Raw genomic sequence first — 15462 nt, 5'->3', positions numbered from 1 at the left:
TTATTAGCAACACGTGCACGAGCGTGAATCCCGTTAATCCCGCGATATCCGCCTTTGATCTCACAGGTGTCTGATTCACTGCGAGAACCGAGATCTGTCCGGCTTTATTGCGCTTTTTTCACTCCTCCCCTCACTGCAGCCGCCTACTCTCGACTACATTGCAGGCGAGGCGAGGCGCATCTCAAACAAGCCTATTGTCAGATCAACGTTGTTTCGATGTCATATTTCCACGTTGATTCAATGTCAGTTTGCTATCTGGGCTGAATATAGGAAATGAGAACATGCAGCTTTATTTTACATTCGTCTATATTATATTATAATATATTAAATACAATATGTGAGCTGAGCATTAATTTATAGAGAAAACACATTAGGCAAGCGGAACGCAAGTACGACGTGATGACGTCACGAATATGCTAATTAACTTATGACGTCATCTAGCGACATTTAGCGACTTTTAGGGAAGGCATTAGCTACTTTCATTTGAAAATAGTTGGCAACACTGGCTGTGCGCTGACAGAGTGGGGAGAGAGAGACTGCGAGCTCGTGCACGCGCTGCTGTCGAGAGAGAGAAAACGCTGGGCTGCAAGCTGTATTCAGTGGAAAGAGTGTTGCTGCATTTGTGACCTGAGAAGCTGTATCCAGCGGGAAGAGTACTGTTTTATATGTGATTTATTTTTGAAATATTCTGAATTAAACGAACAGTATGCAATTTTTGGCCACCAGGGGTCACTCATTTAAAATAATAACAAAAGACGTACTTTGATGACGTCGGGAAAGAGCGTGGGCTCACGGGAGTTGTTGTCGCTGTCAATGACAAGACAACCAGCTCAGCACATGACATGACATCATCGTTTCACAAAATATATGGATATACGGCATCTCTCTGTAGATTTAGCTTGTCAAGAAGCTTTAAATGCAACCCCAATGTTTACCTGTGTCATGCTTCTCCTGTCCCAAACCCTTCCTGGGTCATATTTTTCACCCGTACGTTTGAGCTTTACTGAGCTGTCTGTAGCAGCAGAACGTGCAGCAGCCGTTTCTCAATATGCGTACTTGTCTGTACTTGTGTTCTTGTGGACTTGTGAAACGTCATCAGTCGCTGCCGAAGTACTGTTCCAATTCAAAGTTCGCATCTTGCCAAGTCCACTTCAAATCCCCGGATGTGTTCTTGATCCGCCCCGTTTACCGAGGATGCATCGAGAGGTGACTTGTGCGGACTTGAGATAGCCAGGTAACCCAGAATGCACCTCGCACCAACCAGCAAGCGTCAATAGGAGAGGAGAAAATCCGCGAAATATCAAAATACTACTGTTATTGAGTCATGTAATGTAATTTTAAGAGTGTTTCAGGCGAGAATGTGGTTGTTTAAATCTCAAATCTGTAGTTTATTTATAAAGACTATCTGAGAGAGGCCGCACTTTGCATACAGTTTTATTATACACATCTATTATACACATTGTGTATAATAAAACTGTATGCAAAGTGCGGCCTCTCTCTTCCATATATATGCATTGTCATTATTAGGCCAGCACTCTCAAAACAATTTGAGGTATAAACTTTGAGTGAAGCCTGCTCCAACCTCTATTTAAAGACTATCTGAAAAATGCATCTGACGTTTTCGGAGTTCTGACATCCAAGCCTTCAGCGGACACTCAGCGAGATCACCCCCGACTGGAACAGCTCAGCCCAGAGCCATGTATTGAGAGAGTTGCGACACGCTTTGATGTCGCCGCAAGGCTGTCACGTGGTTCATGGAAGACCCAATAGTTCCAAAACAGACGCGGGCTGTCATGTTCTTCAATGGACAGACAGCAGCGATTGCATTATTAAACGGTAAATATAAAATAAAACGCACACCAAAGTACTTTTTAAGCTTTTATTGCGTTTGATTAATGTCAGTGTTGCATTTGGAGAGGCAGGGTGACAACTTAGATGTTTTTTAGGCTATATTTTTGGAGGGAAAAGCTTGTGTTTATGTTCGCATTGGTAGTTGCACTGGCTTTAGCGGCTCTAACTTAACTTTTCCATGTCATTCATCTGATGATGGACGTCTCATGATATTTATTTTAGCACAACTGGGATGTAGGTTATTGATTCCCGTGATCTTGCTTATAAATTCCGATTCAGCCATTAGCCTACCGTGATCACGCAAAGACCTGTGGACCGGTGGCCCGTTCAGGATAACAATCATGACAACCAACGTAAAATATAAATAATTACGCTGTGCATGTACAAATGAATGATTTATTAGGGATATAGACTGCTCCCATAATTTACAGTAATGTTCGGTAAATTTTAACTGTTAGGTATCTTTTCTATTTTGAATGTACTTTATTTTGTATAGTGCTATGGACCATTTAATATGTATGTCCTGAATAAAGATATGATGATGATGATGAGTTAATGAGTAAAATATTTGTTCCTAAATATGATCCATAACTGTTGGGATTCAATTCAGTGGCTAATGTAGCCCTTCATCCTACCCTATTCATAGACTAAAACATTCATCAGAAAACACACACAAATACATTTATACGAGGTATATATATTGTAGAAGAGGAGGTTAGTGGCGCCATCTGCTGGAAAGCTTTATTATCCGTTCAGCAAATACACCAACAAGCGACATAGTGATCATGCTCCGATCACGTTGTCATGCCCCGATCATGCTGACGGGCAGCCAATCAAACCACAGCATTGGTCAGGTGACCGTGTGCAGAACTTTTAGTTTCGTTTTGCTTCATCATTAAGAGATGGTTCGCGTGTTGTTTCCTTCCTAATTCCTGCTTGAGTCGTGTGCGTTAATGACTAGAAGTAAGTGTTTATTTATCTTATATATCACTGTTGTTGCTGCTGATCAAGACTAGCCTCTGAGTTGTTTATATGATAAAATGAATCACGTAAGACCCGCGGCTCCGCCCAATCGAACTTTCGTAGAAACAGAAGTGCCTAAACCGAATACATTTATTTTGGATAGTGTAATGTTAACCTGTTCAGGCCATTGTGGCATATGGCCCAATAGAAATGTTAGATTATTATGTGCATGATGAATCTGTCAAATGTACACTCAATGTATATTGATCTATGCAGAGGCATGTATAGCTAGGTTCATGAATCTAATAAGTATAATGATGCACACTATCTATGTTTATTGTATTATAGTGCTTTGTGCTTTACATATGTTATGTTATTCTAGACTCATGTGATTTACGCAAGTTATTTCTTCTTTCCTTTGTTTAGACCACACAAATATAAATGCAAGCACCTAAGTTACCACTCAATCCAATGTAACCAGTGAACTTGATGGACATTAAAGTAATTTAAATGGATTTCTGTCTCCGTGTCCTTACCGACACACCATGGCGATGGCCAAGTATACCTAAGAACCAGTCCACCTTCAATACATATATATATATATATATATATATATTTTTATAGCCTATATATATATTGTATTTCTGATATTTTATATATATATACCAGCGAGAGGACATCGGAAGCACTGAAAATGAATGGGGTTCAATGCTGGAACTATCAGTGGTTGGAACTAATGGGCGGGTCCATGACACGCGTTACTTCCGCATTCCTGAGTTACAATGGCGGTCTACGGGACTGTCATAACTCTCTGAATACATGGCTCTGGAACAGCGTATCCTCGGCTAGTGCTTCTGACGTTTGTCGCCGGCTCTGATCTCTCTAGTCTAGTGGATAAACCTTGACGTATAATTCGTCTTGTGTGTAAGTCTATCTTTCAGTGTTGCCAGATTAGAAATGTCAAAGTATCGTACCAAAACCTCAAAATTATCGTTTTTTGAGAAAAATTATCGTACACAAATCAAACGCATAAAATAAAGCTATTTTCCAACAATTTTATTTTTCACATCATTTTACAGCCAATTTAAACAAGCTGTGTAATACGCTCACACTATAATTGGAGGAAATCTGGCAACTTAACTTTTTTTTTTTTTGCCAAAGTGCAAAAGATATGCCAATAGTCCACATTTTGAACTAGACCATAATTTAACTATGATACAGAAAGAAAAAAAAGTGCACAATTGACACTAGAAACGTTCAAATTCTATCTCTGAATCGCTGTCATCATCGGATGCCACATCCACTTGTGCTGTGTTGGCAGATGTTGTTGGTTGGGGAATTTTACGGTATAGATTGGATGACGTCATTGAGCGCAGCATAGTGTTCGTCGGTTTGAAGGCGTGACACCCACCAGCATTCTTCACACACTCCGATGTGTGCAGGAGTCCATTCAGAGTGTCTGTAATGAGTTGGTTTCGTGGTTTTGTTTTGATTAGATTTACTTTTGAAAACACTCGTTCACATGACGCATTTGAGTGGGGAAACACAAGCACATCCAGAGCAAACTTTCCCAGTTCGCTGAACACAGCTTTCCCCTGGAAATCTTCCAACGTAGAAATATGATGCCAAAATTCATCGACATCCATTTCTTTCGTGTCTTCACTCAAGGCCATGACAGGCAATCGCCTCCACTGGTCATCAATGACTTGGAGATTGTCTGTGTCTGACATGTCAATCAGCCGTGGTACTTGTTCCATGAGGGGCAGCAGAGACGTGCGTTTGCATCTGTTGCAGTGGCAGGAGAAAGGCATACAAGGCGGGTCAAGAGAGCATCATCAAAATCAAATCGTTTTTTGATTTCCCCGCAGGCAACCTGTAGAAACTTCTGACAGCGCACATAAAAATCTGTCAGATTTGCTGGCAAAATTTTTGCCTGCTGCACATGCTGCATCACCTTTATGCCCAAGTACATTGAGCTCAGGGTGACCTTTGGACCATTATTGATGTCAATGTCTTTCAGTGGAGTGCGCAGGACATGGTCCCTATCCATGATCGTCAGAAGCAGATCTGTGTAAGTCTCGCAGACTTTGCTTCTCAATGAAGTGATAACCACCTTTTCACTCTGAAAATACTGATTAAGATCTGTGAATTTCGGTAGCACCCATTCAAGGAAATAATAGAAGAGGCGTAGTGACTGGTCATTGAGTGAGTGAAAAATGGTCTCCGCAGCAGTAAGTCTGGCCTCAAGCCACTGATCTGTGAAAAAAAGACGGAGAGCATCCCATTGTGCAGACACACGTTTTACAACGTCGTTCAGTGACAGCCATCTAGTCTGTGACGGCTTGAGCATTTCGTGGGGCTCAACATGGCAAAAATCTTGAAATTCGCGGAGTTGCGCGATACGTTTTGCGCTGTTTTTGAAGTACCCATAAATGTCTCTGGCTAAATCCTCACACCTGCGAGGGAGTTGTTTGCATGCCTCGCTTGCGCAAAGGTGCAGTGAATGGCACACGCAGCGCTGCACTGTGATGCCTGGAAGATCAATCCTGAGGCGGCTGGAGACAGAGTTGTGTTTCCCCATCAGGCGTAAAAAAAAAAATTGTTTGTTTCCGGTTTCCGACCGACCCTGTCAATTTATGTGCGACCCAAAATTATTTTATGAGCTTGGGGAAGAAATCATAAAAAATTAAATAAATACACAAATAAAAAACTCTGAGGCGAACTATTAATTTACGTTTTTGTACAGCTCCGTCTTTTTATAGCACGCGATGTAAGATGCATCTTGTCCTCCAGCAATCTATTAACAAACGAGGCAGATATCGTTCGTCAAACTGAACTATAATACATATTATACAAGTCTTTTTTTTGTAATTTAGGATATTTTTATTCATATTAGCACACATACAAATACATGCATTCATAGGCATGCACACACCACAAACTAATACCTCCATCCGCTTAGTTTTATTAAAAAATCATCCTATCATGATCCAATCATGATCCCAATCCCATCTTCTGCTGTCTAGCACTTCTTTCGCCATGTATTTGTTCGTTTCTTTCATTATTTTATGCAATCCAAAACACTCTAACCTGCCGCGGTTCGTATCTCCAGAGCCCGTCTAACTTGTCCGCTTTTCCGGGACAAATGGATTTTTGAAGGACAAGTAAAAGAGAATTTTAGCTACTCGCCCCAACGGACAAGTAGCCTGATTAGAACATCAATAACAAAAAAAAAAAAAATAACTAGGGAATCACTAAACCGAGAGAATTATTCTGATTTTATTACATTTATTGCAAGTTGCGATCGATTGTGGATAATAAATGTAGCAGGCCTACTGTATTACTGATTGTAAAGTTGCGCTGTTGACGCTCGCGCAGAGAAATCTACACACATGAGCGGAGCACACACACACAGTTAACAACATACTCTGCCTATAAAAAATCTAAATGTGGAGTTTTTATATTTTAACATAATGTTAAGCACTAAGCAGCCTCAATTATTTTTCCTGAATACCATCACGATTGAAAAAGTGACATTGATTTCCTACAACAGTTCAATAAACAGTTAAGATTAAGTCACTTACTGTTTATAAGCAATATTGGGTGTTTTTGTTCCATTTCAGCAGCGAAAATAGTTCCAAAGAAAAGTCACAGCAGAACCACGACGCATCTCACAGGAACTCATCCTGTTTTCATTACTGGATGATTCAGCATTTTGAACGAATCGGTTGAGTCAAGGATTCAATGACCCATTCATAAACATCAACATCCGTCTCATTCTTGAATGAATCAACCGTTTGAACGAATCGTTTGAATTAAGGAATCAATAACTCACTCATTTATACGGCCGTCTGCCGCCACCTATTGGCAGTTTAGTGTTATGTTTTTAAGTAGCCTAGTATAATTCTTTCCAATATTTCTTATTTGCACATTTAAATCAATTTCATAACATTATTTTATGAAATTGTAATTTTTCAGTGTAAATGATTTAATTTCATCAGCCCTACCTAGGGTAACAGTATGCTTCATCTTTCATTTTAAATTCCTAAATTTGATCAATAAATTCAATTATTTAGAATAATAAGACACTATAGGGCATTTAATAATATTGGTGGAGGGGATGCCCTTAAAGGTGCAGATATTACAATTTGCCTTTTTAAATATCAAAGCTGATTGAACACTGATGAGAATATTGCTTCAGAATAAAAAATAAATAAATTTAAAAAATCCGGACAAGCAACTTTTTTTCCGGAGGACAAGCACGTGAAAAGGCTTAAGGGGATAGTTCACTTTGAAATTAATTTTTGATATGTTTTAGCTTAACTCAAGGGCATCCAAGATGTAGGTGTCTTTGTTTCCACAGTAGTTTCAATTTTGATATTTTTAGGTTTGACTATCCCTTTAATGTCGAGCCCTGAATAATTTCCTACCCATCCCTTGCTGCCACTGAAAAAAAAAAAAAAAAAAAAAAAAAAAATTCCCTACCGACCCATGACCTCAACTGACAACCAACCGGAACCAAACTTTTTTTTTTTTAGGCCTCATTGTGTTGCAGCCATCTGACCCGAACCCCACAATATTTTCGAGTGGTACACCTGCATCAGTGAATGACTTCATCATCTCGGCGTAAAGTCGTTCTGCAGTGGCTCCCTCTTTAGCATGTCTGTGGTCGTCTGTGTTCGAGAAGATTTGTACCAGTTTCCAAAATTTGGTCTGAATCTTCCTTGGTCCCTCATCAAAAAAACGAACAACTACACACAGCGTTTTTACATTGCCTATGTCAGTTGATTCGTCAATCAGAACACTGAATTTCTTTCTTTTAAGAATTTCTGTTAGACTTTCAGAATAACAATCCCCAATGACATGCTTGGTTATAGCAGTCGTCTTTGTGCGCCCAAGGGTCATATTTTGGGCTATTTGTGAATCGTGGAAAATATCTTTTAACACCAAGACCAAATGGTCTGAGATTCTCAGAGGTACGTTGTGCTCTGCCATGAACCCTGTTAATTTGATTTCAGCATTCTTCACAGATTCATCTAACTTTTGTTTTTCAGACGGTTTCTGTAGGCATTGTGCTATGGACCTTTGTGATGGGGCAAGATTTTTCTTTTTTTTCTGTATGTTTCTTGGACTTTTCGTGGTTTTTTAAAACCGTGATCTCTGCCACCATTTGGATGTTGCAACAATGACAGACTGCTTTCGCATCGTTTCCTGGGACCGGTTTTAGCCATCCTGCAAAAGTTGGATCTTTTTCCCACTCGGTCCTATATGTTTGTGGCCTATGCTTACTTTTCCGGTGCTCTTCAGACTCTGCCTTTCTCTTCGCTCCTCCACTGTCCTCACCTTTCCTTTCTGAGCTCATTTTTTTATCACTTCACTGCTTCGTTTTGTTTAGACTGATTTAACTGAACTGTCTTCTTCAGCAAAACTGTAGTGTAGTGTTGACGTGCGGGCGGACACCGTGTGGTGTGTGTGTGTGTGTGTAGGTGTGTGTGTATTACGTGCTTGCGTGCTGACAGGGGAGCCTGCAAAATGATTCGGGGTCAGAGAGAGAAGCGGTAGGATGTGTGTTTGGACGAACGACTGAAAACTCTGAAATTATCGTACATTATGGGATTTTTTTCATTATTGATCGTACATTGTACAGAGGTCAAAATTATCGTACAAATACGATAATTATCGTACATCTGGCAACACTGATCAGTGCGCGCCCACTTCAAACTCCTGTTTGTGTTCAAACTTCGGCAGCGCTGTATCCGGAAGTGTCAATATATAAAAACTACAAACCCATGAAGCATTGCGGTTTAGGCGCGCTGACCTGATTGGTAAAACTTTTCTTTTTTTTTTTTATGGCATATTAGGACGTTGTAAGAAAGAAGAAACGATTGACATTCTTGTGCATGAAATGAGACAATCAAACAATTAAACTTATATTGTATATTTAAAATGTATGGTGTTTCATAATTTAAATTATTATAAATTAAACCTTGTTAATAGAGAGCAATGCTGCAAACAGGAATAGGGGAAACAGCTATGTTTATGATAATATTATCAATTATATCAATTATAAAATATCTGAAATTACATTTTAACTGTGGGATAAGTCTGGCCAGACATATGTGGGCCATATTTCTATATTTTATGTGTGAGCCAAATAAAACATTTAAACATGGCCCATTTTCTGTTTGTTTTCCCATACAGCCATGGCCCAAAAGAATGTTTTCCCATACAGAAAAGTCATATATTCACAAATATGTGAAACACAGTAAAATATATTGAAATACATTTTGAAAATATATTTTTGTTAAATAACATGTTAACATGTTCACTGTAAAATATATTTTACAGTGTTTCACATAATATATTACTTTTCTGTATGGGAAAACATTGGGATTTTACTCAAAAACATTTTAAAAGGATTTTAAATGTGGCTCAAGATTGGCCATATACGTATGGCCCACATATCTATATTTAACATCTGGGCCAAATACTCCATTTGACATCTGGCCCATGTCATGGGTGCCGTCTTAAATCCAGTGCCATCTCTGCCAAACCCGGGCCATGTTTGGCCCACATGCTGTATGCCAGTGCCGGATGAATGCCAGCTGTGCCAGACACATGCCAAATCTGGGCCAGAATTCTTTGCTACCTGGGATGCTTCCCCTGTTGAAGATCGGTAACACACGGCCCAAACCACACCAAAAACTACCACAAACTAAAAACAAACAAAGACAAAAAAGGCGGAAAACACAAAGATATTTCGACACAGAAATCAACTTCACTCACCACACTCACAATACAACACTCACACACTCAACACCCACACTGGAAGAGAGAGAGAGAGAGAGAGAGAGAGAGAGAGACAGATGCTGCAAGATGCCGGGGTTGCTGTTAGGAGACATCGTTCCCAATTTTGAAGCCGATTCCACTTTTGGAAGATTAAAACTTCATGATTTTCTGGGGGATTCGTAAGTGATGCGATCATGTGTGCTTGTGAAATGAGTGTGTGTTGTTTGTTATGTGTTGTTCATCATAGATTACAATACCGCAGTTTTATTCTCAAGAGCAACTTCCTGAGGTCACATCCAATATTCCCTCTTTTCTCTCCTCCTCTGAGTTCTTCTGATTATTCAGTATTGGTTATTGGTGAATTGTGTGGCTTTGGATATAAGATGCGTTTCTCTCGTAATGTCCTCACAATGGACAACATGTGCTAGTCAGGACGCTTTGATAAAACCGTACATGGTCAAAGCCGTTGTGTATTCCTGTGTGGTGATTGTGTTTGTAGGTCAGGCGTACGTGACTCGAGACGCCACTGTTACCGCATCTTCAGCTTCATGCAAACGCTGACACGGCTTGACACACATAAAGAGCAGAGTCAACAAAACACTCTGTGTTGAACGCTATTTCTGAGAACACACACACACACCTGTTTCTCATTCCCTGGACTAGCGTAGCACTGAGCATGCTTGGCTCACTGAAGTTTTGTCTTATCACGGCTAATATTTGCAAGCATAGTTTCACCTGTGTTCTGCCCCTTGGACTGTTTATGATTCTTGCTGGCTGTATTTTTACCCTCCTCTGTTTGATATTGACCCCGTTTGTTTGATCCCTGCCTCAATTTTTCTCCTGTTATGTCCTCGATTGCTGATTTGCACACGCTGCTGCTTGTAGATCTCTCTGTTAATCTGTATTACAGAGGCCTGCATATGTCCTCCGAGTCCTCGTCACAGTCTGACAAACTGAATCAGCTTTTGGCCTGTCCTCACTTTCTGAGACCCTGTTTCAGGGTCAAGACTGAAACATCCAATAATGCAGAATATGCAATGATAAATATTTAATTGATGAGTTGTTAATATATATAACAATACAAATATATGTGTATGGTTTTACAGCTAAATTCAGCATATTGACACACAATGATAACTGCAAATCCACCTTTCGCTGACTGGAGTCCAGTTGTTTCTGTGAATTGCAGCGATCCATTTGCTCCTCTTTCTATAGCAGTCTGTAAAAATATACCTCCGATATTTTGTCAAATCTAGTTGTACAGTAAATCGCAAAGCTCTCTCCCACTTTATATGTGTTGTGTTTGTTTTTCGCGGCATTCACGCTGAAAACAAATACAGCCGCTCAGTCTTTTTGCCGCTCACTGTGAGGAACCGCAGGCACTGACGGTGACGTCATGACCCTCTATAGGTAAGCGTTTGGGACTAAGTTTTGGGTTTAGTGACATCAGACTCTGTTATGCTGAATGTTTTGCAGTGATGGTGAAGCTGTAAATGATGCACTAAACAGCTGCTCTTTACTAGAGTTACTGAAACAGAGAAACTCAGTCACAAATGCTCATGGTGTTTTTATCTCTCTAAGCATGTGTTCACAGGCCTTTCCGCTTTTATGACATTCTAGGAATCTTTTATTAATCAATGATCTTGGGTTGGTTATTCATGTATTGAACATCAAAACACTCATAGTCATAAGTCACTGATAAAATGTCTTCAGCAAATGGAAATGGACCCACTTCACATTTCAGTTCTCAAAGTTGTAGAAACTTCTATAGTGGCGAAAGTAAACTACAACAAATACGATTTCTGAGTTCCCATTTGCTCTAGTCTCTATGACATTACAGAAGAGGAAACTGTGGAGAGATTGATTGTGTTGGTCAGAGGAAAGAAAGATATTTCTGTCACTCCCTCAGCCGCTGTGTTAGAAACACACTGCCAGCGTTAACTACTTTACTGACATTTAATACCAACTTTCAAAAATAATCTTTTGTGATTTCTTTATTTAAAAGATACAACGCACATTAATCAACATGAGTACAAAGTCCAACATGTAAATGTGCCAGATTTAGCCATACAGGCTAATTTTCATCGGCAGTCCCTATAGCAGGTTGATGATTAAAACAATAAATGCACTAAAACAATACAATAAATACATTATATATATATATATATATATATATATATATATATATATAAAATAGACAGAAGTAAAAGTGTATAGACACACATTAGAATGCATCAACAACACATAAGCACACTATCGCGATGAATACAAACACATTATTCTGTATTATGGCAGCTGTTTTATTCTGTATATAATAATCTTTTTACGTAATTATATAATTAATAATTATTCTGAATAATCATTTAAAAATGTAATGTACATTTATAACACAAAGTATAGCGTTATAAATGCACATTTATACATCAATGAGTCAGACTGAAAACTCCTGTAATAATCTAGTGTTTTCTATACAAACAGTGTATATGTGTCTATGACTCTAAAACATGCAATGCACAGAAATCCTGTAATTCTTAAAATGTGTTTATGACTCTTACTCAGATATGTATGAATGCTAGCCTGACTTCGTCATTGTCACGAAACTGCTCAGAGACACGGCGGTTAAGATCCAAATGCAGCTTTAATAGGGACAATCCAGACACGTAATCCAATAAACAGGCAAAGGTCAAATACACAGGTATTATATGGAAAGAAGCGTAAATGGATGGAGAAGCATAATTTACTACAAAGTTACGTCTTAGTTTGTGCTTATCTTGGTGAAAGCCGATTACAAATCAGCATGAAGTTTTAACATCTACTCTCGTGTAATGGAAATCAAGCTTAGAGATAAAAGGCAGTTTAGAGATCGGTCGATAGTTACTGCACATTTCTGAATCAAGATGAGGTTTCTTCAACATAGGTTGCACAATTGCTGGAACGACACCTTTGGCTAAAGAGCTGTTTGTGATAGCGGTTACCATTTGACAAATGGTAGAAAAGCATCCTTAAAAAGATGAGCCGGGATAATATCTAGAACCAGATCAAGTAGAGATTATATCAGCTATCTGAGTTGTAGAGACTGGTTTAAAGTGACATGGTTCAGAGAAAACAATGGAGCTTCTAATATCATCATTTTTTGAGTGACATATTTTTAAAAATGTTCACAAAGTTCAGAAGAGATAAAATATTCCTAGTTGGTGAGTTTAGAATAGAGTTAAATGGATCAAACAGGACTTTTGGTCGCTTTGCGTTGTCAGAAATTAGTTTAGAAAATAAATTTTGCCGCCTTTTCTGCTGTTTGATAGTTGATCAAACTTGATTTTAAAATGTCAAATGAAACCTGTAGCCTATCTTCTTTCCACTTTCCCTCCACTTTTCAACACTCTTGTCTGAAAGCGCTGGTGACATCATTTAACCACGGCTGGCCAACAACCTTCATCTTTTTACGCTTATCACAATTTTGACTAAGTCATAATCATGAGATTAGAATCTAAATTTTGAAATTAAAAGACAAAATTAGGACATACTAATTATAAGATTATAATTTGGAATTATGAGAAAGTCAAAAATATAACATCAATTTATACTTTTGACTTACCAAATAATTGTACTACATACTTGTATACTAAATACACACTTTCGATGTCGTAATTTCATATTTGTGATTTACAAAGCATGATTTATTGTATTGTTATGTGGCGTAATGGGCTTCTGTCCCAGTTCTGTCATTCCCCTTGAGTGACCTGAGTTCTCCTCGTCAGCTGGGGCGTCCTGTTCTCTCATCCTCGAGACTTCACTCCTGTCTGCACCACTGAACTCGGCAGAGCAGCTCAACTCAGTCCAGAGTTCAGCAGACGCAACGTCAAGCTGATGGCGCTCTCCGTCGACAGTCTGGAAGACCATCACGGCTGGAGCAAGGTTCGCTTCCTTCAATCTGTAGCGTCTCTCTCTGAATGAAGCGCTAATGATGAGTCTCCATGGATGATTTCAGGACATCTTGGCTTACAATAACGCGGAGTCCGGAAGCGAGTTCCCTTTCCCACTCATAGCGGATGCTGGGAGGCATCTGGTGGAGACCCTGGGCATGCTGGATCCGGAGGAGAAGGATCAGATCGGGATGCCGCTCAGCGCGCGATGCGTAAGTGCTCTGCACACGTGAAGAAAGCTTCAAGAACAGAGCAAATTACAGTAACACTTTAGTTTAGGGTCCAATTCTCACTATTAACTAGTTGCTTATTATGTCTATTATTAGGATATTGGCTGTTTGTTAAGCACATATTAATGCCTTATCCTGCATGACCATATTACGTCCTTAATTCTACCCAATACCCAAACTTAACACCTACATTACTGACTATTAATAAGCAGAAATTAGGAGTTCATTGAGGCAAAAGTCATAGTAAATAGTTCATTAAAATTCTGATCACAATCAAGGACTTAATCAAACCTGCACTTCCAGTCCGTCAGTGTCTGGTGTCCAGAAGCATTCAGACTCTTGTCTCCATTGCTGTCTTCATTGAAAAGGTCCTGTAAAGGCATTATAATTATCTCTGTGAAGGCCTATTTATTTTATATATGTATTATTATATATATTATTTCTTCAGCCCATGAGATCAGACTAACCGAGGCTCCTCCGCCATGTCTACTCTCCATCCTGCTTCGCATGCTTGATGGTTTACTGTATAAGAGTTGAACAGAACTGAGAAGGCTTGGGTCATTGGTTTGGACAGAGCCATCAACCCTTCACACTGCACCGATTGATTTCTTAACGTGTGCATTTTTCGTTCAGGTATTTGTGATTGGTCCAGATAAGAAGTTGAAGCTGTCCATTCTCTATCCTGCAACAACGGGACGTAACTTTGAGGAGATTCTGCGTGTTGTCGACTCTTTGCAGTTAACGGCACACACCCGTGTGGCCACACCTGTGGACTGGCGGGTGAGAAATGTCAAGCCTGGTGTGTGTGGAGTGTGTGTGTCTGGTCCTTCATCAGTGTGTAGTGAGTGACGCTCATCTGCTGTTTTTTGAAGCCTGGAGGCCGTGACGCTCTTCCCCGCTGGAGTTTACACCAGAGACCTGCCCTCCGGGAAGAAGTACCTGCGCTACACACCTCAACCAAACCCCCATCAGGAGTGAATGTGCAGACGGCGGATGTGTGGCTTCAGTGATGCTGTGTGTGTGTGTGTGTGAGCAGCTGTTCGTAAAACACCAGCGCTGTTCTCAAAGCAAGAGAACAGACGCAAATTACAGGTTTAATAAACATCACTGACACTTACAACAAATAAAAAATAAAAAATACAATTAAAATTTGTGTTTTTACATTTTAAATGTTATGTTTTATTTATTCAAACTATGTATTTCATCAAATTTTGTATTTCATAAATAACAAATTTCTACTTGAAATAGTTCAATATAGTTCAAGTATAGATTTTAAAACGCATATATCTCACATATACAGTATACATCTCGTGTGTGTGTCAGTATCTCGTGTTGTATTTCTCACGCAGAAAAACTATTTATTATATATTTAATATGCCTGCAGCGCCCCGAATGTCTCTGGCCGCTTCTTTCACTGTGGACCCGGCAGGAATCAAGCGCGTCTCCCTGGAGTTCTTACTCGAGCCTGATCAGCCAATCAAAGAAAAGAAAGGGGCTACACAATAGAGTGCCGAAGTTACGACGTCACTCTGTAGGCCAAAACGCGGAAGTGAGTTAGCATTTTAGCATTACGGTTCCCTCGCTCTAAAGCCTATGGGATTTTTGAATGGGTTTTTGCTAAATCGCCTGAAATAAGGTCTGTGGTGAACAAAGCCTCTAAATATTTTCACGTTTTGATCTATGACATAAAACACGCAGTTATAACC

General features: G+C 39.5%; 1 pseudogene across 1 annotated transcript; it reads left to right on the top strand.

Annotated features, from left to right (window-relative positions):
* The first annotated feature begins 9690 nt into the window (after nt 1-9690).
* Nucleotides 9691-14837, top strand: LOC148997175 (peroxiredoxin-6-like; annotated as a pseudogene). The gene is made up of 4 exons (XR_016168905.1): nt 9691-9782; nt 13362-13518; nt 13592-13738; nt 14390-14837. The product of XR_016168905.1 is annotated as a peroxiredoxin-6-like (transcript).
* Nucleotides 14838-15462: the final 625 nt, after the last annotated feature.

The sequence above is a fragment of the Pimephales promelas genome, chromosome 2 (assembly GCF_988280905.1).
Source record: "Pimephales promelas chromosome 2, fPimPro1.hap1.1, whole genome shotgun sequence".
NCBI lineage: Eukaryota > Metazoa > Chordata > Actinopteri > Cypriniformes > Leuciscidae > Pimephales > Pimephales promelas.
The sequence above is the reverse complement of the archived record's forward strand: the minus strand, read 5'-3'. Positions and strand labels throughout refer to the sequence as shown.